Source organism: Sciurus vulgaris, assembly GCF_902686455.1.
Source record: "Sciurus vulgaris genome assembly, chromosome: 14".
NCBI lineage: Eukaryota > Metazoa > Chordata > Mammalia > Rodentia > Sciuridae > Sciurus > Sciurus vulgaris.
The window spans coordinates 37,994,997-38,022,311 of NC_136475.1; positions in this window are offsets into that span (position 1 = coordinate 37,994,997).

Below are 27,315 nucleotides of genomic sequence, written 5' to 3' on the forward strand. Positions count from 1 at the left end.
ATCTTGCTGACTTCACTCTCTGATTCAGGATTTTATACCTACTCCCTTATTTGATTTCCTTTATGCTTTATTCCCTCTAACGATGGTTGAGATATTTAAGGAAGATGTCAATCATAACTAGAATGTGATATGATAGAAACTTTATATATTAAAAAAATAGTTACAACTCGACCCACTAGCTTCCTTCTCTACACCTCCCCATCTCTTGGGAACAACCCAGATGTGAATGCTTGTTAAGAGAGCAATGTGGGCACAATAATCCAATAAACATATTTGATAAGTCTTCATCCAATCTTTACTGCATACATTGTATAATGATGTTTACTGAGAAATAATGAGTTTAAAATTAAAACAAACACTTTAACTTTGTAACTATTGTTAAAATTTCAAGATGTTTGACATTGACTCTAGTTGCCAAGTTTTTTTCTCTCTCAGGGCACATGGCTCTGCTTCTCCTGAGGTAAGTGACTTCTCCTCTGTAGAACTCAGTATCTGAAGAGTCAAAGCTCCATGCCCCACACACAAAATAAGTACAAAGGTGATAGAAGAGGTAAATATTCATCTAAATAGGTATGACTTTTATTCATGTTACCCCAGTGCTTTTATTTTGAAAAGTGACAAATGTAAAGAAGTTGAAAAAATACTGTAGAGTACACTCACACAGACAACCTGTATCTTGTCACCAATATTTTGTCGCATTGTTTTCATTTCTTGATAGAGGACAAGTGGATAGATAGGTACATATGTAGGTAGGTAGACAAGTAGATTGCTTTTGCTGACCTATTTGAAATATAGACATATTTCAAACCTAAATACTTTGATGCTTATTTCTTTTTTTAAATTTTTATTTAGCTTTTAATTTTTTTACAGACTGCATTTTGATTCATTGTACACAAATGGGGTACATCATTTTTTTTCTATAGTTGTACACAATGCAGATTCATACCATTTGTGTAATCATACATGTACATAGGGCAATGATGTCTGTCTCATTCCACCATTTTTCATAACCCTCTCCCTCTCATTTTCTTCTACATATTCTAAAGTTCCCCCATTATTCTCTCATTCCCCACGTCCACCCCCATTATATATCATCCTCCACTTATCAGGAAAAACATTTGGCCTTTGGTTTTTTGGGCTTGGTTTATTTCACTTAGCATGATATTCTCCAATTCCATCCATTTATTTGCAAATGCGATAATATCATTCTTCTTTATGGCTCAATAGTATTCCATTGTGTGTGTGTGTATATATATATATATATATATATATATATATACCAGAGCTTCGTTATCCATTCATCTGTTGAAGGGCATCTAGGTTGGTTCCAAAATCTAGCTATTGTGAACTGAGCTGCTATGCACATTGATGTGGCTGTGTTACTGTAGTTGCTGATTTTAGGTCATTTGGGTATAAACTGAGGAGTGGCATAACTGGGTCAAAAGGTGGGTCCATTCCAAGTTTTCTTAGGATTCTCATTACTGCTTTCCAGAGTGGCTGCACCAATTTGCAATTCTACCAGCAATGTAAAAGTGTGCCTTTTCCCCCACATCTATGCCAATATCTATTATTGTTTATGTTCTTGATAAAAGCCATTCTAATTGGAGTAAGATGAAATCTCAGAGTTGTTTTAATTTGCATTTCTCTAATTACTAGAGATGTTGAACACTTTTTCATATATTTATTAATTGCCTGTGTGTCTTCTTCTGTAAAGTGTCTGTCCAGGTCCTTGGCCCATTTATCGATTGGGTTCTTTGTATTTTTGGTGTAAAGTTTTGTAAGTTCTTTATAAATTTTGGAGATAAGTGCTCTATCTGAAGTGCATGTGGAAGAGATTTTCTCCCACTCTGTAGGCTCTCTCTTCACATTCTTGCTTGTGTCCTTTGCTGAGAAAAATCTTTTTAGTTTAGATGCAAAAATCCTTAACAAAAAACTGACAAATCACATACAAAAATATATTAAAAAGATAGTGCACCATAATCAAGTGGGGTTTATCCCAGGATGTGAGGTTGATTCAACATCTGGAAATCAATAAATGTGATTCACCACATCGATAGACTTAAAGTTAAAAATCACATGATTATTTCAAATGATGCTAAGAAAGCATTTGATAAAATACAGCACCCTTCATGCTTAAAACACTAGAAAAAATAGGAATAGTAGGAACATACCTCAACATTGTAAAGGCTATCTATGCTAAGCCCACAGCCAACATCATTCTTAATGGAGAAAAAACTGAAAGCATTTCCTCTAAAAACTGGAACAAGACAGGGTTGCCCTCTCTCACCACTTCTATTCCACATCATCCTTGAAACACTTGCCAGATATATTAGACAGACTAAAGAAATTAAAGGGATACGAATAGGAAAACAAGAACTAAAGCTGTCACTATTTGATGATGACATGAATCTATCTTTAGAAGATCCAAAAAACTCCACTAGAAAACTTCTAGAACTAATAAATGAATTCAGCCAAGTAGCAGGATATAAAATCAATATGCGTAAGTCTAATGCATTTCTATTCATAAGTGATGAATCCTCTGAAAGAGAAATTAGAAAAACCACTCCATTCACAGTAGCATCAAAAAAATAAAATATCTGGGAATTAATTTAACAAAAGAGGTGAAAGACCTGTACGATGAAAACTACAGAACATTTAAGAAAGAAATTGAAGAAAACCTTAGAAGATGGAAAGATCTCTCATGTTCTTGGATAGGCAGAATTAGCATTGTCAAAATGATCATTCTACCAAAGGCACTATACAGATTCAATACAATTCCAATTAAAATCCCAATGACATTCCTCATAGAAATAGAGAAAGCAATCATGAACTTCATTTGGAAGAACAAGAGACCTCAAATAGCCAAAACAATCCTGAATAGAAAAAGTGAAACAAGAGGTATCACGATACCAGACATTAAACTATACTACAGAGCAATCATAACAAAAACAGCATGGTATTGGCACCAAAATAGACAGGCAGACCAATGGTATAGAATAGAAGTCACAGAGTCAAAACCACATAAATACAGTTACCTCATACTAGACAAAGGAGCCAAAAATATACAATGGAGAAATGATAGCCTGTTCAACAAATGATGCTGGCAAAACTGGAAATCCATATGCAGTAAAATGAAATTAAACCTCTATCTCTTACCCTGTACAGAACTCAACTCAAATTGGATCAAAGACATAGGAATTAGACCAGAGACCCTGCACCTAATAGAAGACAAAGTAGGCCCAAATATTCATCATGTTGGCTTAGGATCAGACTTCCTCAATAAGACTCCCAAAGCACAAGAAATCAAAGCAAGAATCAATAAATAGGATGATGTTATTTCCTATGAACCACAATTTAAGTTCTTTTCTTTTGGTAGGGGAGTTGAGGGTGGTACTGGGGAATGAACTCAGGGGCACTTGACCACTAAGCCACATTCCCCAGTCCTATTTTGTATTTTGTTCACAGACAGGGTCTCACTGAGTTGCTTAGCACCTCACCCGTTGCTGAGGCTGGCCTTTAACTCGCCATCCTCCTGCCTCAGCCTCCTGAGGTGCTGCGATTACAGGCATGCGCCACTGTGCCCAGTCATGATTTATATTTTTAAGCTGAGAAGGTATTTTTAATTAAGTCAATTTGGCCAAAAGTTCAGTGAAAAACAAATGCTTATCAATCATTTCAAGATAGGTAGAGCACTGTGCTTTTGGGGAGTCGTATCTATTCACTCTTTCATTGATTCAACCCTAATACTGTGAAATATTAGGAAAGAACTCTCACTATTGTATTGTCATTGTTTAGATTAATGGTAGAGAAAATTAAACCCAAAAACATTTAATTGCTCTAAGTCAAGTGGTGTGTTTTAAAACATTTCCCCCATAAGTCTGATTCCCAACTTCCCAAGTAAAAGTAAGGGATGTTAATGGTAGGGAACTTGCTAAATGTTTAGAAACACTATTAACTGCATCAGTTGAGTATCTCTGTAAGGCAGCGTAGGCAGAATAGGGGCAGAAAGGTGAGGCGCCATTCCTCACCCGTCATGAAGAACACAGCCAATAGTCCTATGACAAAACAACAACTTAATGAGAGACAAGCATAGGAATTCACTTAACTGCAGTTTCATGTGACTTGAGACCTTTTAGAAATGATGATTCAAGGGTCCAGGGAACACTATCTAGTTTTATTCTTAGGTTGTGTAGCATAGATTGGATGAATGAGTGTGAACTAATGACCTTTCACTGAGGGGCAAGTCTTGACAAGTCTTGTCTGTTCGTGTTTCTTGGTTTCTCTGTGGCAGTCCTTCCCTGAGAGTGTGAGGTAGAACGCCTTTAAAATGATGGTCTTCAAGGAAGAGACCATTTTTCTAGGTGACCTAATTTGGAGGAGAGAGACTTCTTTCTATGACCCACCTAAGGTAAGAAAACTTGGGGTCTTTAGGGCTTGCTTCAAAAGACATAGAGAGGCAGGAGGGAGGAAGGCCAGTGAGAATGGGCCTCTCTGGTTTTCCCGTCTCCTTTAGTTCAAAGTACTCAGCATGCCAAAGCACCACACTTCGGGTGTCAACTTCTGAGCCCCTACAGTAGGAGTCATTTTCCTCACATGAAAGATGATGATCCAGAAACTCAGAGGAAATAAACTGTTCACGAAGTGAACAGAAAGTGGTAGAACTGAGAAAGAAAGATTTTGAACTCTGTGCTACTTCTATCGCCAGATTGAGACCATCTGAGTACCTTTCACTTCTCAGTGTTTCACTCTCCTGTTACAGGTGATCACTCCATTAAAAACCAAAGCTTAATCTTTTTCCTTTCTGTCCTTGGTAAAAATAATATGAATGAAAAATGATAAATTTTCCTTTAATATTAATTTAAATTATGGAGGGAAACAGCACTTGGATGAATATTGAATTGAGCGGCTTAGTATCTACCAAATTAATCCTTTTAGGGGTCCCATTAGAAAGAAATATCTCCATTATTGCATATGAAATAAAAATGAAAAATAAGAGAGAAATAAACATTCAGCTTTGGAACTGTGTTGTTTTATTTAGCAGAATGTTATAGTTCAATTACAAACTTAAATCTTGTACATATTGAGAATGTTACTTTAAGATAAACAGCCATTTTTAGAAGCTTGATTCCAATCTTTATTCCTTCTATCCCCCTTCTTAACAACAAGAGTCCTCTTATTCTTTGTAAGGCATTTAAATTCTCCTAGCAATGGCTTAATAGTGTTACTATTATTTTATTCTCCAAGAAAAGTGTTCTTTGCAATATATTTCCAATTTGTCAAACTGTTTGTCACACTGGAAACATTGTGCTATAGGTTAGGAATATGTCATGTGGTGGGTTATAGTGGAAAAGAAAATTCTTTGATATCTTCCAAATCATATAATGCTGATGGCAATTGTATTATAAAGTATTAAAGTAGATAATTATATGGAATTTTTCAGAAAAAAAAAATAGTTCAAGCCCACATTTTTTTCTATTTCTTTTTAAGAAACTTATACCCAGGGTCAGATTTAGTGAAATCAGTCCTTCATCAGTGTTCACAATCAGTGCCAATTTTCTCCTATCGTCCCATTCTCCCCAAACACTCTTTAGAGTTCTAATGAGCCCCTAGACTCCCTTTCTATATACCCTCTACGAAATTTTATTTTAGACATGATCTAATTTAACAGTCATTTATGTCTTCATGTGAATGTAACCATAGCAACGTTAGGAGTATTACATTATCTTTATATGTAACATTTCACCTAAGACAAATCATCAATTTCTTATTCCTATACTTTTAAAACATTAACTCAAATTCTAGTACAAAAAAAGTCCCCATCATTGAAATTTCTGACATTATCCTGTAAATCTGTACAAGTGCTTCTTAGAAATTCTTAAACAGTATCTTACAATGTGACCACTTACTCTGTTTACGATAAATCAACCCTGATTTTCCTACCTTGTGATTAGACAAGAACTGGATTACGTTTAACTGAAATAAACAATATTCCATGAGAAAATATAATTCAATACTACTCATTTATATTCTGATGATACAGGGAAAGAATCAGCTCCCCTAATCTCTGAAGCATTCAACTGTCAAATCAGTCCCCTGGAACATACCAGGTCTGATATGAATAGAAAGAGACCTTTCTTTTTCTTTAGCTGCATATTCCCTTTCTCAATAAGTTTATTCTTTGTAGTCAATTTTTACAATGTTTAAGATTAAAAATATGTACAAACCCAAGAAATAGACACTTGCAGCAGATACATGGGGAAAAAGCAGAAACTATGCTGTAAACTCAATTATTTGACTTTCCAGAAGAATATGCTTAATATTCTAGATTTATTAAAAAATCTGATGTAATTTTTATTTCACTCTGCCTGCATGGTCAATGTCTAAGTTTCCATCAGACTTTGAGCAATAAAGCCTTGTTCTAGAGCTTACACAATACAGCTAAAGCCAAATCCAAGTCCATAAATGCAAAAGATAATGAGAATTTAGTATTTAAATAGGTGATTTATTAATATCACCATATGTGTTTGAATTAACTTTGCTCAGCACTTCCATAAATTTCTTTTCAAATAAAAAAGAAAAATGTCACTCACTTGCAATAACCTGACATGTAGATAACAGATGGCTGTGGGGATATTTTAGAGCAAAAAAGCATTAAGAATGAGGCATATCATCTATTATTTTGCCTTGCCCTCTTTATCACTTTCAATCTAAACAGAAATGTGATATATTACAGGAAAATGTCCCCCTTTGTGACATTTCTGATGTGACTATGCAATTTCAACACCAGGGTGGTTCATTTTCTGAAATGAATGAGACACATTTTAACATTTCACGAATTCCATGTTTGGAAATGAATCCTGCAGAAATTCATTAAGTGACTTCATACATTCTAAGTATCAGAAATTATTCTATTTCAATCATAAAAACATGCAAAGGGACACATTAAAACATGCACATGTAGAAAAAGGTTTCAATATGAAAAATCATTAGACAACTAATAAGTCTATATATGATAATTATATTTTTAAAAAAGCTGACTCTGGACAATTGTCTTTGTGGTATCTTTTAAAAGTTGCCATGAAGCTGCCTTTCTAAGATTATCTCACTCCGTTTGCCTCAGTGAAGACTTCTATTTTTTAGTTCAAAACAGAAATTTCTGTGACTCATTTTGTATTCGTTAAATACTTATCACAGAGCTAGGTATTGCCTGATTTTGGTTCACAACTGTTATCCCTTTTATATAGATGAGGAACAGAGACATTGGGACATTGAGAAGTATATCCCCTGTAACATATTAAATAAGTTGTACAACCGAGGCTAGAATGCAGATGGACAGCATACTAAAATTCTAAGCATTTATGCAGTTTTCTGTTTTGAGATACGAGATTAAAATGTTACCTTTATATCAGAAACCTCTTAAAATTTTGTTTTACTCAGCTTTTTCATTGTGTGACCAAAAGACCTGACAAGAACAATTAGAGGAGGAGAAGCTTCTTTAGAACTCATGGCTTCAAAGGTTTCATTCCACAGACAGCCAACTCCATTATTCTGGACCTGATGTGAGGCAGAACATCATGACAGAAGGGCATGCTGGAGGAAGGCAGCTAAGGGTATCATACTAGGAAGGACAAAGACAAAATATAAACTCCAAAGGCAAGCCCTCAATGACCTACTTCAGTCTACCCTGCCTGTTTATAGTTACAACCCAGTTAATCCATATCAGGAAATTAATGCACTGATAAGGTTAAGATTCTCTTAACCCAAACTCTAAATTTTCACCTCTAAACTTTCTTGCATGGTCTCACACATGAGCTTTTGGAGGACACTTAATATCTAAAACAAATTTAGTTTATGACTAGAGAGAGAGAATGGTTAGCAAGAAAATGACACCATTGAAAAATTATTTTATAAATGTTCTATTTTCAAATTTTTTTCTTATTATTAGAAACAGATAATTGTCATAATGTTCAAAGGAAACCACTTTTACTACTCTTACCAAATTATATGAACTCATGCAGGGATAAATTAACTCTGACCATTGAATCAAACTGGGCAGTTCTGAGGCCTCATTCAGTAGACTTGTGCAAGAAAAATAGAACAAGTTTACTCACTGTTTAATTTCTCACTTAGAAGCACCCCTGATTTTTGGTAAGCACCCATTATAGACTTCTGCCTCCCCCACCCAGCATGGTTCCTTCCTCTGCATTCACTCTTACTAGTCACTGAACAAGCTCAGCACTGCTCTGCTTGATTCACTGTGGGCTGTACCTCTGTGGAAGACCTTCAGCCCACTTCTTCATCCTGCTCTGCATTTTGGCATTATTGAACTTGGGTGAATTCTGATGTCACTACCCTTCTTACAACCCTGATTGTTGCTCCAATCTAAAATTGCTGATATATATATATATATTTTTATTGGTCCCTTTTTGGACATCTCATAGCGAAGACAGACAAACATCCTGAGATAAGAACATGTGTTGGAATTATATATATATATAATATGCATATATTATATATACATATATAATATGTATATCATATCATAAAATGTAATATGTATATATTATATATACATATATATATATGTATATCACATTCTCCTTCATTCTATAAATGCAGATTCCACTAGAGTAAGTGAATTACATTTCAGTAAGATTGGCTATATCTTACTCAAAACTTTTTCTCACATTCAACAATCAGACCAGGTTTGGTACAAAACACAAAATTTTCCCTTGAAGAAGTGGGATTAGAAAAGTCCAGCCATAAGTACTCTCAAATCTAGATCCTGGCAGTGGCATGCAAGTTGTACAAAATATACTTATAAATCACTATTCTATAATGCCTGGTAATTAGGCTTTTAAAGAATTATTATATTTCTACATGCAATTCGATGATATTCCTGTAGATTAAAAGATCATGTCTTTTAACTTCATACTATGAATCCCAAGATATGTAATGGCACAATAAGAAACTGATATTTAATTTAAATTTATGTTAGTATGATTCTAAAATAATTTCCGAATTATGGTCTCTGTACATACATACAACATAAAAAACTTTTTATGTGAAAATATAGCCAATTTTTTTCTGAATAAGAACATTTTTAAAAAACAAAACATGGTTAAACAATGTAAAATTTTAAGTTTTTCCTAACCAATTACACTGATATATTAAGGTCATTATAAAATTAGGCCCTGCTATTTCAAAAGTAGCATAACCAATTCTCAACTCACTATTGAACTAAAATCCAGAAATGAGTAAGCTATGGCCCCTGGCCAGGAGCCTGCAGGAGAGAGGAGCAGTTCTGCCATCTGGCATCCCAATGGGAACTTCAGAACTAGCAGGGAACTGTCAGACTTGAACCAAGTTTAAGAAGAGCAGTGTGGCAAAACAGCAGAACATACTGCAAGCATGAGCGCAGTGAGGAAAAGGCAGACAAAAATCACTTTTCCTTTAAACCCTCAAGTCGGAATAAGTGCACCTATTATCCATGCTCCAGGAACAGGGTTCGATCTATGTCAGGAAGATTACAAGCCCTGACCTCAATTTTTTTTAGGTTGTCTCTTGCTACTAATCATGCATACAGAACAAGGAACACATCATGTCTCTAGGCTTCCATTTGTTTATTTTTAAGTACATAAATATATGTGTGTGTATGTTTTGGTGAATGAGCACTAACCTAGGGTCTCTTCCAGTTAGATCTTTCTCTGATGTAAAAACAACAACAACTTTCTTCTGACAACTATTCCACAAACATTTCTGCTTGCCCCAATTGTACTCTCCTTCTCTTGTTACATATCATTGTGTCTGCTTTGTTGTGCTTATGTCTCATTAAAAGGTGGTACTGCTTAATGGAATAGAAAAACTGCATTTATAAATTATTCTAATCTAGAAAAGATGGGCATTCAGCATCTCTCCTGTATAATTATTCAATTGAATGCAATATTGCAAAATCATTAGTCGAATAAAGCAATCAGGTGAACAAGCAATCTCATTGCGAGTCTAGGGAGCTTTAAATTTGGTTCAGCATTTGCAAGTAGTAGTGCTCACTGGAAGGACTTTCTGGGTAGTACGTTATATGTTTTATGAATGATAAATCCTGAGGTAAAAAACATAATTTAATGTTCGGGAGTTAATGTACATCGTAGAGTCATTTATCATATGAGTCTTTGTTGCTAGATACGAAGAGGAAAAATGTATTCATGAGGAGATGGAATATTTAGATATAGCTTGTCACTTTCAATTCAGTGAATCACCTCAGCGTGGTTATTGGCATTCTACCTGACCACCTTTCCAGACAGGCTGAGGACATATTCTCTGCCACAGGGCTCAAAAATCACATAAAAATGTGAAGGTTTAGAAGAATCATCAGCTTCCTGGGCTTTAGATTGATTTGTTAACTCTTGAAAGTCCATGCGTTACTGAGCTCACCATTTCTGAATGTGTTCAAAAAGAATTTGAATATATGTGTGGTCAAACATAGTGTAGCTTCAGATGCTAAGCTTCAAAGAACCTTGCCAACTGAGGGCTCTGTAGTCCTGTACAGCTTCCATTCTATGGGGCAGGATATTTTCAGCAGACTAATTTTATTACTGATGTTTTTCCTTTGACAATAGAAGGGAGATCAGCAGAGAAGAGGAACCCCTTGAGGCGAAGGGAAGAAGGATGGGAAAAGGGAGAAATTGTGGAACAAAACTAACCAAATTATACAATGTACATATGTGAATTTAACATAGTGAATTTCACCTTTATGTGTATCTATAAAGCAAAAGTGAAAAAAAAAAAAAAAATCAGTAGAGGGAAGACCAGTAGAGTAGAGGAATAGGGAACCGGAAGGGAGGTGGAGAGGGAAACAGGAAATACAAAGGATTGTATGATTATGTCAAAATGAATTCCAGTATTATGTATAATTATAGTACACTAATACAAACATGTGAAAACAGTTGTGGCATTATTAAGTGTAAAAGAGTTTTGTGTGCATGTTTGTTATGGAGTTTTAGATTTGAAATAATCTTGAAAATCCTACCATCTCTAAGGGGAGTCTTTTAATGTAGTCAGGTCAATTAACAGGAGAGTATAATTGCAAATTGTTTTCACTGTAAATATTTATTTTCTTCTCTCTTCACTTTTGTTAACATTATATTGATTGTTTAAAAATATATGCATAAATGCAGGAGAACAGAATAAAAATAAAGATAAATGCATAAACAATACTTGTGATTTAGATTTTATGATTTTTTTAAAAAGTATTTTTCACCATTATCTGAAGAAAACAAGAGTATTGGTAACATTTTCCTTGAGAACCAGTGATGCTACCAAGCTTTTCCCTTCACAGATGAGGAAATAAGTTAAAAAAATAAATGGCTTGCCCATTATCACAAGAAAAAGGGACAAGTTATAACTTAGAGGTGGGCATTTTTTCTCAATAATTCTGTTACTAATCGAAGTGAGAATTTTAACAGAGAGGAAAATATGAGGTACAAAATTTTAAAAATGTGCCCAAAGTTCTATTTGAGAAAAATTTAAAATTTTGTAATTAATAGCATGCATTTTTTAACTTTGTTATTGAATGGGACCACATTGGTTGGCAGATGTTAGTTTAATTCTGCATAGGATACATTTTTTTTTACCTGTTTTTATTCACTGCTTATATTAACATCAATCTTTAAAACCTACTCTCTGAATATCTCCAAAATGAGAATGAATATACTTAAATAAATTAATCTTTATAAGAATATCTGCAATTTTTTACAATGTGAAACTTTATAAATTATCAATTAACAGGAGAGTCTTCATGATGGCTTTAAAATAAAATAACATCTTTCTTGGGAGATATAAAATTGTGCCTGAAACTGGAATTAAGTTTTAGGAATTCAAAACTCATAAAGTACTTGATTTAAACAAATACTTCTTTTCTATTTTTTTTGTATAAAATGTTTTCATTACTCTAAGTTAAAACAGATTGCTGTGCATATTTTTCTTTTAAAATATTTGCATATTACTTTCAACATCCAGCCCTTTTTACTCTTTTTAATTTTATTTTATTTTTACAGACTACATTTTGATTCATTGTACACACATGGGGTCCATCTTTTCGTTTCTATGGTTGTGCACAATGTAGATTCATACCATATGAGACAGGGTTTCACTAAATGGTTGAGGGCTTTTCTAAGTTACTGAGGTTGACCTCGAACTTGAGATCTTCTTGTCTAAGCTTCCAGAGTCACTAGGATTACAGGAGTGTGCCACTGCAACAGCCTAGTCTTTAATTTTATTGTGTATTTTTAAGATATATAGTACAATATTATAAGGTGTGTATATACATCATGAAATGGTTACTACAGTGGAAAAATTTAACATCATCATCTTCTTTACCTATTTTTCTCCCTGTGGCAAGAGTAGCTTATGTACTAATTAAGCAAAATTCTCAAATACAATACACTGTTATTAACCATAGACCCCTTGTTGTAAATTAGATCATTTGACTTGTTCATCCTATATATTTGCTACTTTTTATCCTCTGATTATTTCCTGACCCTAATAATTGCTCTTTTATTCTCTCTCTATATATATTTGATTTTTTTTTTAATTTCACATATGAGCTCATTCAGTGTTTTTCTTTCTGTCTGATTTATTTCACTCAGCACAATGTCCTCTAGGTTCATCCACATTTTGACCATTAGCAGGATCTATTTTTTTCTTAATAAAAAAAATGGAGTAATATCTCATTATACACACATACACAATTTCTTTACCCACTTATCTGTAGATGTTTTTCCTCATCTACTTCTACTGCAAACAATCCTGCCATGAATGAGAGAGCACAGATGTCCTAGGAGGTGGTAATTGCAAAGGCTAATGCCAAGGAATTATCCCCTATCTTTTCTTCTAGTAGTTTTATGATTTCAGGTCCTTACATTTAGATTCTTTATACATTTGAGATTATTTTGTACATAGTGTAAGGTAAGGGCACAATTTCATTCTATTGTAGGTAGAAACCCAATTTCCCCACCACCATTTATTGAAGAGAAAATTCTTTCCCCATTATGTCTTTTTGATGCCCTTGTTGAAAATTAGTTGACCATATATTTTTGGATTTATTTCTGGGTTCTCTCTTCCACTTTTCTATGTGTCTGTTCATGGGTTGGCAATATGCTATTTTGTTGTGCCTTTGAATATAATTTAAAGGGGTGTGATGCTTCCAACTTCTTTCCTAAAAATTACTTTGGCTATTGAGGTCTTTGGGAACTCCATTTAGGTTTTAGGATTGCTGTTTCTAAACTTTTCTTTTTAAATTTTTTTTGAAACCAAACTGTATCCAGTTTCATTAAGAATATATATTTTTTTGTGTGTGATCATATATAGGTTTTAGGACTATTTGTTCTAATCCTTTTTTTTTTTTTTAATTTCCTAATTCAAACTGTATCCAGTTTTACTAAAGATTTGTTTTTTAAACAATCATGGTATTTCCACAAGACTAACAATTGTTAAAAGCACACAACAACTTTCAAACTTCCTTCTATAATGGACTCCCATGATCCAAAAGCCATTGTAAAACTCAGTGAAATCTTTGATGATCTGCATGGGGAAAATTTAGAGTAAGGGTTTCAAATTCAGAGTGTTGTTTAGCAATTTTTCACAAGCTGACCCTGATTAGGAGGAAACAAACTGCAAATGGAAGGATTATGAATCTGGGGAATCTGTAATCTATAAAAGGAGGTGCTGCATTTTCAAGAGATGCCATCTCAATGATACCATTGAAAAATCTAGATTGCCTGACATACTGGTGACAAGTTTGGGAGGGTCAAGTCCCAGGTTGAAGAAAGTTAATTCTATGCTGAAAACAGGCAGGAAAAGGAGGACATTAAAACTAATTTCAGTTTCTCCATACCACAAGGTTATTTATGCCAAGGTGGCTATGTGTGTCATTGTCAAGAAATTCCTTATTCTGGGAGTCCAGAGGAAGTTTCTTAAAACTAATACAGGAAAAGCATTTTCTCCCACTGCAATTCAGCTTCAGAGCCTTTTGTTAGTGATACATGCTTTTTTTCTCAAAAATCAACACTAAAGTGCCTAGGAGCTAGCAATGTAGCTTTAAAAAACTAAAACTAAATTCTCCCTTTTTTAACATAGCTTAATGAAGAAATAGTATTTTAGAAGAACACATTTACTTTTTTGAAATTTTCTCTCCCTTCTTTGTAGGAAATTTTAGACTTGGCTTCCGCTTTCAGAGAAGCAGTTTAGCATACAATTGTGTGAATCTTCTCTGTAGTTTGTTCTTCATCTTGGCTTAATTTCCATTAGTGCATGCTGTCCTTTCCTTTGAGCCATGATGGCCACCGTGGCAGAAGCAGTTGCTGGCTGCAGAAATACAGACACCGGCAGACTGGTGTGTTTGGAGTGCTTCTTACCTCTTCTTTACACATCTTCGGTTTTTTTCTGTTTCTTTCAAGAATGACATTGGAATTTCTTATAGGAATGACAATAAATCTATAGTTTGCTTTAGGGCAGTAAACTCATTTTTAAAAATATATTCTTCTGATTCATGAGCAAGAAACAGTATGTATTTCTGTTATCGTTTTCAGTGTTCAGTTCTTTCAACTCCTGAAATTTATTCCGAAGTATTTTCATCATATCATAAATGGGATTATTTTCTGAATTTATTTTTATCTAAATCATTGTGTACAGAAATATCACATATTTTTTAGGTTGATTTTATATCCTGCAATTTTAACCAAATTAATTTGCTAATCTAATAGTGTTTTGGTAGTATTTGGGATTCTCTACATATAGGATCTTGTCATTTGCAATTAAGTATAATTTTACTTCTTTTTAATTTTGGATCTCTTTTAATTCATGCCTAATTGCTCTTGGTAATTAGTTGCAGTACTATGTTGAATAGAAGTTGAAAGGGTGAGCATACTTGTCTTGTAGCTTATCTTAGAGGAAAAGCTTTCAGTTTTCCCCATTGATTATAAAGCTAATTGAGGGTTTTTCACACATGTCCTTGATTATGTTGAGAGATTTCTTATTATGCCTAAAATGTTCAGAGATTTTTATCAAGAAAAAGTGCTGGACTTCGACAAATCTTTTCTGCATCAATTGGCATGTTCATATGGTTGTTATTTTTCAGTCTGTAATGTAATATATCACTTTGATCAATTTGCATGTGCCAAGTCATTCTTCCATTTCAGGGAAAAATTCCTCCTGATCACGATGTTTAATCTTTATGAATGCTATTGAATTTGATTGATAATATTTTATTGGGGATTTTTCCATCAATGTTCATCAGATTCCTTTTCTTGGGGTGTCTTGATCTTTGATTAAATTTTAATTGTAAAGTCTTATGGTCCTTTGTTTCTCTTTGTTCACAGGCTATTAATTACAAATTCAGTCTCTTCATTATTGTCTGCTCAAGTGTTCTATTTCTTTATGATTCAAATTGTAGTTTAAAGTAATAGGAAATTATCATTTTCCTCTAGGTTGTCCAATTTATAGGCCTATAATTGATTCTAATTGTTTCATATGATCTTTTAAATTTCAGCGATTTCTGTTAGTGTCTTTGCTTTGACTTGACTTCTTTTTCTTAGTCTAGCTAAAAATTTTATTTTATTTACTGTTTCCAAATGCAAACTCATTAATTTCTTTAAAATATTTCTTATTTCCTATTCTCTTTATAATTAATTAATTTGGCATTTTTGGGTGGGTTCAAACTCTATTTTATTTCTTTTCTAATTTTTATTCTTTTTCCTGCTAACTTTGAGTTTAATTTGTTTTTCTTTTTTCTAGATCCTAAAGTTGTAATGTTAGGCTACTTATTTGGGATTAGACTACTTATTTGAGATCACTTTTTAATATTTATTTATTTATTATTAATTTATTTTGTACCAAGGATTGAACCCATGGGCACTTAACCACTAAGTCATATCCCGTGCCTTTTTAAGTTTTTATTTTGAGAAAGGGTCCCCCTAAATTGCTTAGGGCCTTACTAAATAGCCCAGGCTGGCTGTGAACTTTCGATCCTCATGCCTCAGCCTTCCTAGTTATTGGAATTATAAGCATGGGCCACTGTGCCTGGCTCTTATTTATTTTTTAACATTGGCATTTGTTGCTCAGAACTTCTCCCCTAAAACTACTTTTGCTGCATTCCATAGTTTGGGTATGTTGGTTTCTGTTGTTGTTTATCTCAACATATATTTTAAAATTTCCTTTTAATTGTTTTTGCCCATTGTTTAGGAGCATGTATGTATCCACATAATTATGAATTTTTCAGAATTGTTCTTCTTGATCACTAGTTTCATGTCCCTGTAGTTGGAAATATTATGTTTCATAGTTTCTATCTTCTTACAAAATCTACATAGTAAGCTAACACAAAATCATTACAAAGGTGTTTATTATTCTTTAAATTGAATGTGAAATAATTTACGTCTTTTTGTGATAGTTTGTTACTGTTTTTTAATAATGTAATAAATATAAAATAATATAAATATAAAATATAAAACAATAAAATACAGTAATAATGTAATTAATGTAAAAACATTTAACATTGTTTTTTAGGCAAATATTACAGTATTATTAGCTGTATAGTATTACCATATAGCAGATCTTTAGAATTTATCTTGTCTAACTGAAACTTTATTCCTATTGATTAAAAACTCATTGACCCCTCCCCCAACTCCTGCTAGACTCCATTCCATTTGATTCTATTTTAGATACCACACATGAGTAGTCATTCAGCACTTGTCCTTATGAGACCAGCTTATTTCACATAGCATAATATCTTCAAGGTTCACCCATGTTTTGTATTGCATAATTTCCATCTTTTTTAGAAAAACAGTTTACAGTTATAAATGGTTACAATAGTAGCAAAGAGAATCAAATAGTTAAGAATCAATTTAGCTAAGTATAAGAATGACTTGCATATTGAAAGTTACAAAACAGATAAAAGAAATTTTAAGACGCTAATTGAAAGACAGTCCATTGATTGGAAGATTCCAAATGGATTGGAAGACTTAATATTGCTCCATGAATTAAAAGCCAATATTATGCAAAAGTTCATATTATCCCAAGTAATCTACAGATTAAATATAATGCCTGTGTAATTTCCAATGGCATTTTTTTTACAAAACTTAAAAGAAAATCCTGAAATACATTTGGAACCACAAAGGACTCAAAATAACCCAAATCAATTTGTTTTTCAGGACCAGGGATTGAACCTATAGCCTTACAGGCATTAGGCAAGTGCTTTGCTACTGAGCTAAATCCTCATCCCTGTCAAAACCAATCTCAATAAAGAAGAACTAATTGGAAGGCCTAGTAATTTCCTTTTTTTCTTTTTAATCATTTGTTCTATTTAGTTATACATGACAGCAGAATGCATTTTGATACATTGTACACAAATGGAGTACAACTTTTCATTTCTCTGGTTGTACATGATGAGGAATTACACCATTCATGTAATCATACATGTACAAAGGGTAATGATGTTTGTCTCATTACACCATCTTTCATTCCCTGCCCCTCCCTTCCCCTCATTTCCTTCTACACAATCCAATGTTCCTCCATTCTTCCCTTACCCGCTTCCCCACCCCATTATGTATCAGCATCCACTTATCAGAGAAAACATTTGTTCTTTGGATTTTGGGGATTGGCTTTATTTCACTTAGCATGATATTCTACAATTCCATCCATTTACCTGCAAATGCCATAATTTTATTCTTCTTTATGACTAATAGTCCATTGCATATATACACCACAATTTCTTTATCTATTTATCTATTGAAGGGCATCTAGGTTGGTTCCACAATCCAGCTGTTGTGAATTGAGCTGCTACAAACATTGATGTGGCTGCGTCACTGTAGTATGCTGATTTAAATCCTTTGGGTATAAACTGAGGAGTGGGATAGCTGGGTCAAATGGTGGGTCCATTCCAAGTTTTCTGAGGAATCTCCATACTGTGGAAGGCCTAGTATTTCCTGATTTCAGAATCTATTAAAAAGTTACAGTGATGAAACCAGCACAGGATTGGCATGAGGACAGATATGTAGAGTAATGGAACAGAATAGAGAGTCACAAATAAATTCAAGAATATAAGATTGTCAGATTTTCAATAGGGGTCAACAAATACACAGTAGAGAAAGGCTAGACTTTCAACAAATGTTTTTGAGAAAAGCACAATATTCATAGGCAAAAGTATAAAATTGGATCTTTATCTTATACCATAGACAAAAATCACCTCAAAATTATGTAAAGATTTAAATGTAATCTCTGAGACAATAAAACTTCTAGAACACAACAGAGGGGAAAAACTCAATGGCAATTATCTTATGAATGTGACTGTAGGTACATAAATAATAAAAATGAAAGTAGACAGGTGTAGTTACCTCAAGCTAAAAATATGCATAACAAGGAAATAATCAACAGAGAACTAGGCAATCAACATGGGAAAAAATCTTTGCAAACTATATTGAATAAAAGGTTAATTTCCAAAATATGTAGGAACACTGACTTTAATACTCAAATACACCCTATTAACCTGATTTTAAAATGGGCCAAGGGTTCAATAGACATTTCTCCAAAGACATAGAAATTGCAAAGATGCATATGAAGATTTTCAATGGCATTAACCATCAGGAAAGAGCAAGTCAAAATCACAATGAGATATCATCTTGGACCTGTTAAGACAGTTATTATCTGAAAAAAAAAAAATAACAAAGAAACAAATGTTGTTTAGGATGTGAAGAAATTAGATTACTACTGGTGATCATTATAATATGGTGCAGCTGCTGTAGAAAATAGGCATGGAAATTCCTCAAAAAATTAATATTAGCATTGGTAGAACATTAATCCAACATTCACAAAGCCCTGACTTTAATCCATTAGCACAACAAAATAGAAAAAATAGTAATAAAAATTTAAAAAATAAGAAAATAATTACCAACAATCTCACTTTTAAATATTTATTCAAACAATTGAAATCCAGATCTGAAAGAAACATTAGCAATCCCATGTTTATTACAGTATTATAAATCTAGTAAAATAAAGTAGCCATTTATTTATATATGTATTGCACTTCACTGAAAACAACCATAAACATAGGTTAAAACAGCTTTTCTATATCTGGTGGGTCCTCCGAGAAGAGAATCACCAAACCTGAGAGACGACTTGTGGACTGCTAGCTTGTAGTGGTGCTCTTGTGTTTTTACGTATTTTTTTATTTATTTTTTTTAAGTTTTGTTAAATTATGATTGTTTTTATATTTACAATTTCTCCAATAAATCAAGCTTAGTGACTAATTAGATTGTGCATAACAGCCGGCATGAGCTGTTGGTGCTCCCTCACAGCCCACAGACTGTGGAGACAGATGATACTGCTATCAGGGTCCTGGATTTTTTTTAAATTTTTATTGTAAACAAATGGGATGCATGTTGTTTCTGTTTGTACATGGAGTAACAGCATACCATTTGTGTAATCATACATTTACAGAGGGTAATGATGTTTGATTCATTCTGTTATTTTTTTCTCCCCCCCCTCCCACCACTCTTTTCTCTCTATGCAGTCCCTACTTCTTCCATTCTTGCCCCCTTCCCACCCCCCATTATGTGTCATCATCTACTTATCAGTGAAATCATTTGTCTTTTGGATTTTTGAGATTGGCTTATCTCACTTAGCATGATATTCTCCAATTTCATCCATTTGCCTGCAAATGCCATAATTTTATTATTATTTATAGCTGAGTAATATTCCATTGTGTAAATATATATATATATATATATATATATATATATATATATATATATATATATATATATTTATATATACCACAGTTTCTTTATCCATTCATCAATTGAAGGGCATCTAGGTTGGTTCCACAGTCTGGCTATTGTAAATTCAGCAGCTATGAACATTGATGTGGCTGTATCTCTGTAGTATGCTGATTTTAAGTCCTTTGGGTATAGGCCCAGGGGTGGGATAGCTGGGTCAAATGGCGGTTCCATTCCAAGCTTTCTGAGGAATCTCCATACTGCTTTCCAGAGTGGCTGCACTAATTCACAGCCCCACCAGCAATGTATGACTGTACCTTTTCCCCACATCCTCGCCAACACCTGTTGTTGCTTGTGTTCTTGATAATCGCTATTCTAATTGGGGTGAGGTGAAATCTTAGTGTAGTTTTGATTTGCATTTCTCTTATTACTAAAGATGTTCAACATTTTTTCATATGTCTGTTGATTGCTTGTAGATCTTCTGTGAAATGTCTGTTCATATCCTTAGCCCATTTGTTGATTGGATTATTCGTATTCTTGGTGTAGAGTTTTTGAGTTCTTTATAGATTCTGGAAATTAGTGTTCTATCTGAAGTATGAGTGGCAAAGATATTCTCCCACTCTGTAGGCTCTCTCTTCGCATTGCTGATAGTTTCCTTTGCTGAGAGAAAGCTATTTAGTTTGAATCTATCCCAGTTATTGATTCTTGCTGTTATATCTTGTACTATGGGAGTCCTGTTAAGGAAGTCTGATCCTAAGTCAACACGTTGAAGATTTGGACCTACTTTTTCTTCTATAAGATGCAGGATCTCTGGTCTGATTTTAAGGTCTTTGATCCATTGTGAGTTGATTTTTGTACAGGGTGAGAAATAGGGGTTTAGTTTCATTCTGTTGCATATGTATTTCGTTTTCCCAGCACCATTTGTTGAACAGGCTGTCTTTTTCCATTGCATATTTTTGGCACCTTTGTCTAGTATGAGAAAATTGTATTTATTTGGGTTTGTGTCCGTGTCCTCTATTCTGTACCATTGATCTACCTGTCTATTTTGGTGCCAATACCATGCTGTTTTTGTTACTATTGCTTTGTAGTATAGTTGAAGTTCTGGTATTGCAATACCCCATGTTTCATTCTTCCTGCTGAGGATTGCTTTAGCTACTCTGAGTTTCTTATTCTTCCAGATGAATTTCATGATTGCTTGCTCTAATTCTGTAAGGTACGTCGTCACTGGGATTTTTTTATTATTGTAAACAAATGGGATACATGTTGTTCCTCTGTTTCTACATGGAGTAAAGGTGTACCATTTGTGTAATCAGAAATTTACATAGGATAATGTTTCATTCTGTTATTTTTCCCTTCCGCCCAAACCTCCCACCGTCTTCTCCCTCTATCAGTCCTTCCTTCCTCCATTCATGCCCCTCTCCCTAACCCTAACTCTAACCTTAACACTAACCCTTCCACCCCATTATGTGTCATCATCCACTTATCAGCAAGATCATTTGTCCTTTGGTTTTCTGAGATTGGCTTATCTCATGTAGCATGATACTCTCCAATTTCATCCATTTGCCTGCAAATGCCATGATTTTATCATTCTTTAGGGCTGTATAATATTCCATTGTATATATGTTCCAAGTTTGTTTATCCATTCATCAATTGAAGGGCATCTAGTTTGGTTCCACAATCTGGCTATGGTGAATTCAGCAGCTATGAACATTGATGTGGCTGTTTCTCTGAAGTATGCTGATTTTAAGTCCTTTGGGTATAGGCCAGGGAGTGGGAGAGCTGGGTCAAATGGTGGTTCCATTCCAAGCATTCTGAGGAATCTCCATACTGCTTTCCAGAGTGGCTGCACTAATTTGCAGCCTCACCAGCAATGTATGAATGTACCTTTTTCCCCACATCCTTGCCAACACCTGTTGTTGCTTGTATTTTTGATAATCACCATTCTAATTGGGGTGAGAAAGAATCTTAGAGTGGTTTTGATTTGCATTTCTCTTATTACTACAGATGTGGAACATTTTTTCATATGTTTGTTGATTGTTTGTAGATCTTCTCTGAATTGTCCATACATTTCCTTAGCCCATTTGTCAATTGGGTTATTTGTATTCTTCGTGTAGAGTTTTTTGTGTTCTTTATAGATTCTGGAGATTAGTGCTCTATCTGAAGTATGATTGGCAAAGATTTTCTCCCACTTGTAGGCTCATTCTTCGCATTGCTGATAGTTTCCTTTGCTGAGAGAAAGCTTTTTAGTTTCAATCTATCCCAGTTTTTGATTCTTGCTTTTATTTATTTTGTTTTGGGATTCCTATAAAAGAAGTCTTGTTCTAAGCCAACATGTTGAAGATCTGGACCTACTTTTTCTTCTATAATCTGCAGGGTATTCAGTCTGATTTCAAGGTCCTTGAACCATTGTGAGTTGATTTTTGTTCAGGGTGAGAGATATGGGTTTAGTTTCATTCTGTTGCATATGGATTTCCAATATTTCCAGCACCATTTGTTGAACAGGCTGTCTTTTTCCATTGCATATTTTTGGCACCTTTGATTAGTATGAGAAAATTGTATTTATTTGGGTTTGTGTCTGTGTTCTCTATTCTGTACCATTGATCTACCTGTCTATTTTGGTACCAATACCATGCCGTTTTTGTTACTATTGCTTTGTAGTATAGTTGAAGTTCTGGTATTGCAATACCCCCAGTTTCATTTTTCCTGCTAAGGATTGCTTTAGCTATTCTGGGTTTCTTATTCTTCCAGATGAATTTCATAATTGATTGCTCTATTTCTTTATGGTACATCATTGGGATTTTAATTGGAATTGCATTGAATCTGTATAGCACTTTTGGTAGTATGGCCATTTTGACAATATTAATTCTGCCTATCCAGGAACATGGGAGATCTTTCCATCTTCTAAGGTTTTCTTTAATTTCTTTCTTTAGTGTTCTGTAGTTCTCATTGTAGAGATCTTTCATGTCTTTTGTTAAATTGATTCCCAAGTATTCTATTTTATTTTTTTCAAGACTATTGTGAATGGGGTAGTTTTCCTTACTTTTCTTTCCAAAGATTCATCATTTATGTATAAAAATACATTAGTTTTATGAGCATTGATCTTATATCCTGCTACTTTACTGAATTCACTTATGAGTTCTAAAAGTTTTCTGGTGCAATTTCCTGGTTCCTCTAAGTATATAATCATATCATCAGCAAATAGGGATAGTTTGATTTCTTCTTTTCCTATTCGTATCCTTATAATTTCTTTGGTCTGTTTAATTGCTCTGGCTAGAGTTTCAAGGACAATATTGAATAGAAGTGGTGAAAGAGGGCATCCCTGCCTTGTTCCAGTTTTTAGGGGGAATGCTTTCAGTTTTTCACCATTTAGAATGATATTAGCCATGGGCTTAGCATAGATGGCCTTTACAATGTTAAGGAATGTTCCCACATATCCCTATTTTTCTAGTGTTTTCAGGATGAACGGGTGCTGTATTGTATCAAATTCTTTTTCTGCATCTATTGAAATAATCATGTGATTCTTGACTTTAAGTCTATTGATATGGTGAATTACATTTATTGGTTTCCTGATGATGAACCAACTTTGCATCCCTGGGATAAAACCCACTTGATCATGGTGCACTATCTTCTTAATTTGTTTTTGTATGTGATTTTCTAAAATTTTGTTGAGAATTTTTGTGTCGATGTTCATTAAGGATATTGGTCTGAAATTTTCTTTCCTTGATGAGTCTCTATCTGGTTTAGGTATCAATGTGATATTGGCTTCATAGAATGAGTTCCCTCCTCTTCTATTTCATGGAATACTTTGAGAAGTATTGGAATGTGCTCTTTAAGGGCTTTGTAGAACTCGGCTGAGAATCCATCTGGTCCTGGACTTTTCTTTGTTGATAGGCTTTTGATGACCTCTTCTATTTCATTACTTGAAATGGTCTATTTAAATTTTGTATGTCCTCCTTGTTCAGTTTAGGCAATTCACATGTCTCTAGAAACGTTTTTGATGTCTTCGAGATTTTCTATTTTGTTGGAATATAGATTTTCAAAATAGCTTCTAATTATGTTTTCCATTTCACTCGTGTCTGTTGTGATACTTCCTTGCTCATTCTGAATTTTAGTGATCTGAGTTTTCTCCCTCTTTCTCTTTGTTAGTGTGGCTAAGGGTTTATCAATTTTGTTTATTTTTTCAAAGAACCAACTATTTATTTTTCAATTTTTTCTATTGCTTCTTTTGTTTCAATTTTGTTGATTTCAGCTCTGATTTTAACTATTTCCTGTCTTCTACTACTTTTTGTGTTGGTCTGTTCTTTTTTGAGGGCTTTGAGCTGTAGTGTTAGGTTGTTTATTTGTTGATTTTTACTTCTTTTATTGATGCACTCCATGAAATAAATTTTCCTCTAAGTACTGCTTTCATAGTGTCCCAGAGATTTTGATATGATGTTTCTTTGTTCTCATTTATCTCTAAGAATTTTTTAATTTCCTTCCTAATATCTTCTGTTATCCATTCATCATGTAATAGCATATTGTTTAATCTCCAGGTGTTGGAGTAGTTTCTGTTTTTTACTCTTTCATTTATTTCTAATTTCAATCCATTATGATCTGATAGAATACAAGGTAGTGTCTCTATATTCTTGTATTTGCTAACATTAGCTTTGTGGCATAATATAAGGTCTATTTTAGGGAAGGATCCATGAGCTGCTGAGAGGAAAGTGTATTCGCTCTTGGTTGGATGGTATATTCTATAAATGTCTGTTAAGTCTAAATTATTGATTGTGTTATTTAGATCTGTGGTTTCTTTTTTCAATTTTGGTTTGGAAGATCTCTCCAGTGGTGAGAGAGGTGTGTTAAAATCATCTAGTATTATTGTATTATTGTCTATTTGGTTTCTGAAATTGACAAGGATTTGTTAGACATACATGGATGAGCCACTCTTTGGGACATAGATATTTATGATTGTTATGTCTTGCTGATATATGCTTCCCTTAAGCAGTATGAAATGTCCTTCTTTATCCCTTCTGACTAACTTTGGCTTGAAGTTCACATTATCTGAAATGAGGATGGATACCCCAGCTTTTTTGCTGAGTCCTTGTGCATGGTATGTTTTCCCCCATCCTTTCACCTTTAGTCTATGGTTATCTCTTTCTATGAGGTAAGTCTCTTGCAGGCAGCATATTGCTGGAAACTTCCTTTCAATCTAATCTGCCAGTCTATGTGTTTTGATTCATGAGTTCAGGCCATTAATATTCAGGGTTATTATTGAGATATATTTTGTATTCCCAGTCATTTGGCTCATTTTTTAATTTTTTTTATTTGTTGACACGACTTGGTTCTTCCTTCATGTGACAATTCCTTTAGGATAGTTCCTCCCTTTGCTGATTTGTTTCTTTGTTTTTCATCTATTCCTCATGGAATATTTTGCTGAGAATGTTCTGTAATGCTGGCTTTCTTTTTGTAAATTCTTGTAAAGCTTTTGTTTATTATGGAAGGATTTTATTTCATCATCAACTATAAAGGTAAGTTTTGCTGGGTATAAGATTCTTGGTTGGCATCCATTTTCTTTCAGGGCTTGAAAAATGTTGTTCCAGGCCCTTCTAGCTTTTAGGGTCTGGTTTGAAAAATCTGCTGATATCTGTATTGGTTTCACCCTGAATGTAATTTGGTTCTGTGCTCTCACAGCCTTTAAAATTCTGTCTTTATTTTGTATGTTAGGTATTTTCATTATAATGTGCCTTGGTGTGGGTCTGTTGTAATTTTGTGTATTTGGAGTCCTATAAGTCTCTTGAACTTGATTTTCCATTTCATTCTTCAGATTTGGGAAATTTTCTGATATTATTCCATTAAATAGATTTTTCATTCCTTTGGTTTGTTTTTCTAAGCCTTCCTCAATCCCAATAATTCTTAAATTTGGCCTTTTTTGTGATTTCCCATAGTTCTTGGAGATTCTGTTCATGATTTCTTACCATCTTCTCTGTTTGGTCAACTTTGTTTTCAAGATTAAATATTTTGTCTTCAATATCTGAGGCTGTGTCTTCCAGGTGTTCTATCCTATTGGTTATGCGTTCTATGGAGTTCTTAATTTGGTTTATTGTTTCCTTTATTTCAAGGATTTCTGTTTTTTTTTTTTTTTCAATATCTCTAACTCTTTATTGAAATGATCTTTTGCTTCCTGTATTTGCTCTTTTAACTGTTGATTGGTGTGATCATTCAATGCCTGCATTTGCTCTTTCATCTCATCATTTGCTTCTCTGATCATTTTAATTATGTACATTCTGAACTCCCTTTCTGTCATTTCTTCTGCCATGCTGTCATTGGATTTTATTGATGTAACATCTAGATTTGTTTGGAGCATTTTCTTTCCTTGTTTTCTCATATTGTTCAGGTATCGGTGGACCGCTGAGATATTGCAGATTTCCTCTATTGACTTATAATGTCCCTGAAGATTTCTAGTATATCCCCTCTTAGCCTTCAGTAGCCTGAAGTCTTGGATGAAGTTGATAATGCGGTGCGCCACAAGGAAGCTGTCTCTCTAGGCGTGGTTGCCTTCAGGTGGGGTATAATCCCTGCTAGTGGGCAGAGGTGACTGTACTTGTTGAACAATGGTCATCCAAAGGGGAACTAGGCTGCGGGCCGAGGCAAGGCCTGTTTGGGCCTGTGTCTCTGGTTTTACCATCCTTGTGGGAAACCTCACCTGGCAGGGAAGACACACCCGGTGGGGAGGTCTCCCTGGTCAGTTCCCCTCCTAGAGGTTCCCCTCAATCTACAACTACTGCCTGGGTTGGGCTGCCTTCCTCTGCAATGTTCCTAGGGGCCCGGACCTACCCTCTGTGCCTGGGAGCCTCACCTTTCACAGAAGAGTCTCCTTAGGCTGCCCCTCCTCAGAGAAGCTGTCCATAGTCCTGGAACCTTCGCTCCACCCCTCAGCTTGTCTCTGTGTGGCTCTTCCACCAAGAAGCCTCCCAGGTCCTGGGACCCTGCTCTGCACCTAATCGCCTGGCTATGCAGCCCCTCCTCTGAGCAGCCACCTGGAGCCCCATACTGTCGCTCCAAGTCCCAGCCACCCGCCGCATGCCTCTTCCTCTGGGCAGCTGCCCGGTGTTTCCTGCGGTCTCTCCGAGTCCAAGAGATCCACTGTGCACCTCCTCCTCCTCCAGGCAGCTACCCGGAGTTCCGGTGTGGTCACCACGAGTCCAAGCAACTCACTGCACACCTCTTCTTCCTGGCAGCCACCCGGAGCTCTGGTGCGGCCCCTCCGAGTCCAAACCACCCTCTGCGCTTCTCACGTCATTGGGATTTTAATTGGAATTGCATTGAATCTGTATAGCACTTTTGGTAGTATGGCCATTTTGACAATATTAATTCTACCTATCCAAGAACAAGGGAGATCTTTCCATCTTCAAAGGTCTTCCTCAATTTCTTTCTTCAGTGTTTTGTAGTTTACATTGTAGAGATATTTTACCTCTTTGGTTAGATTGATTCCCAAGTGTTTTTTTTTTTTTTTTTTTTTTTTTGAGGCTATTGCAAATGGAGTTGTTTTCCTCATTTCCTGCAGAGAGCCCCA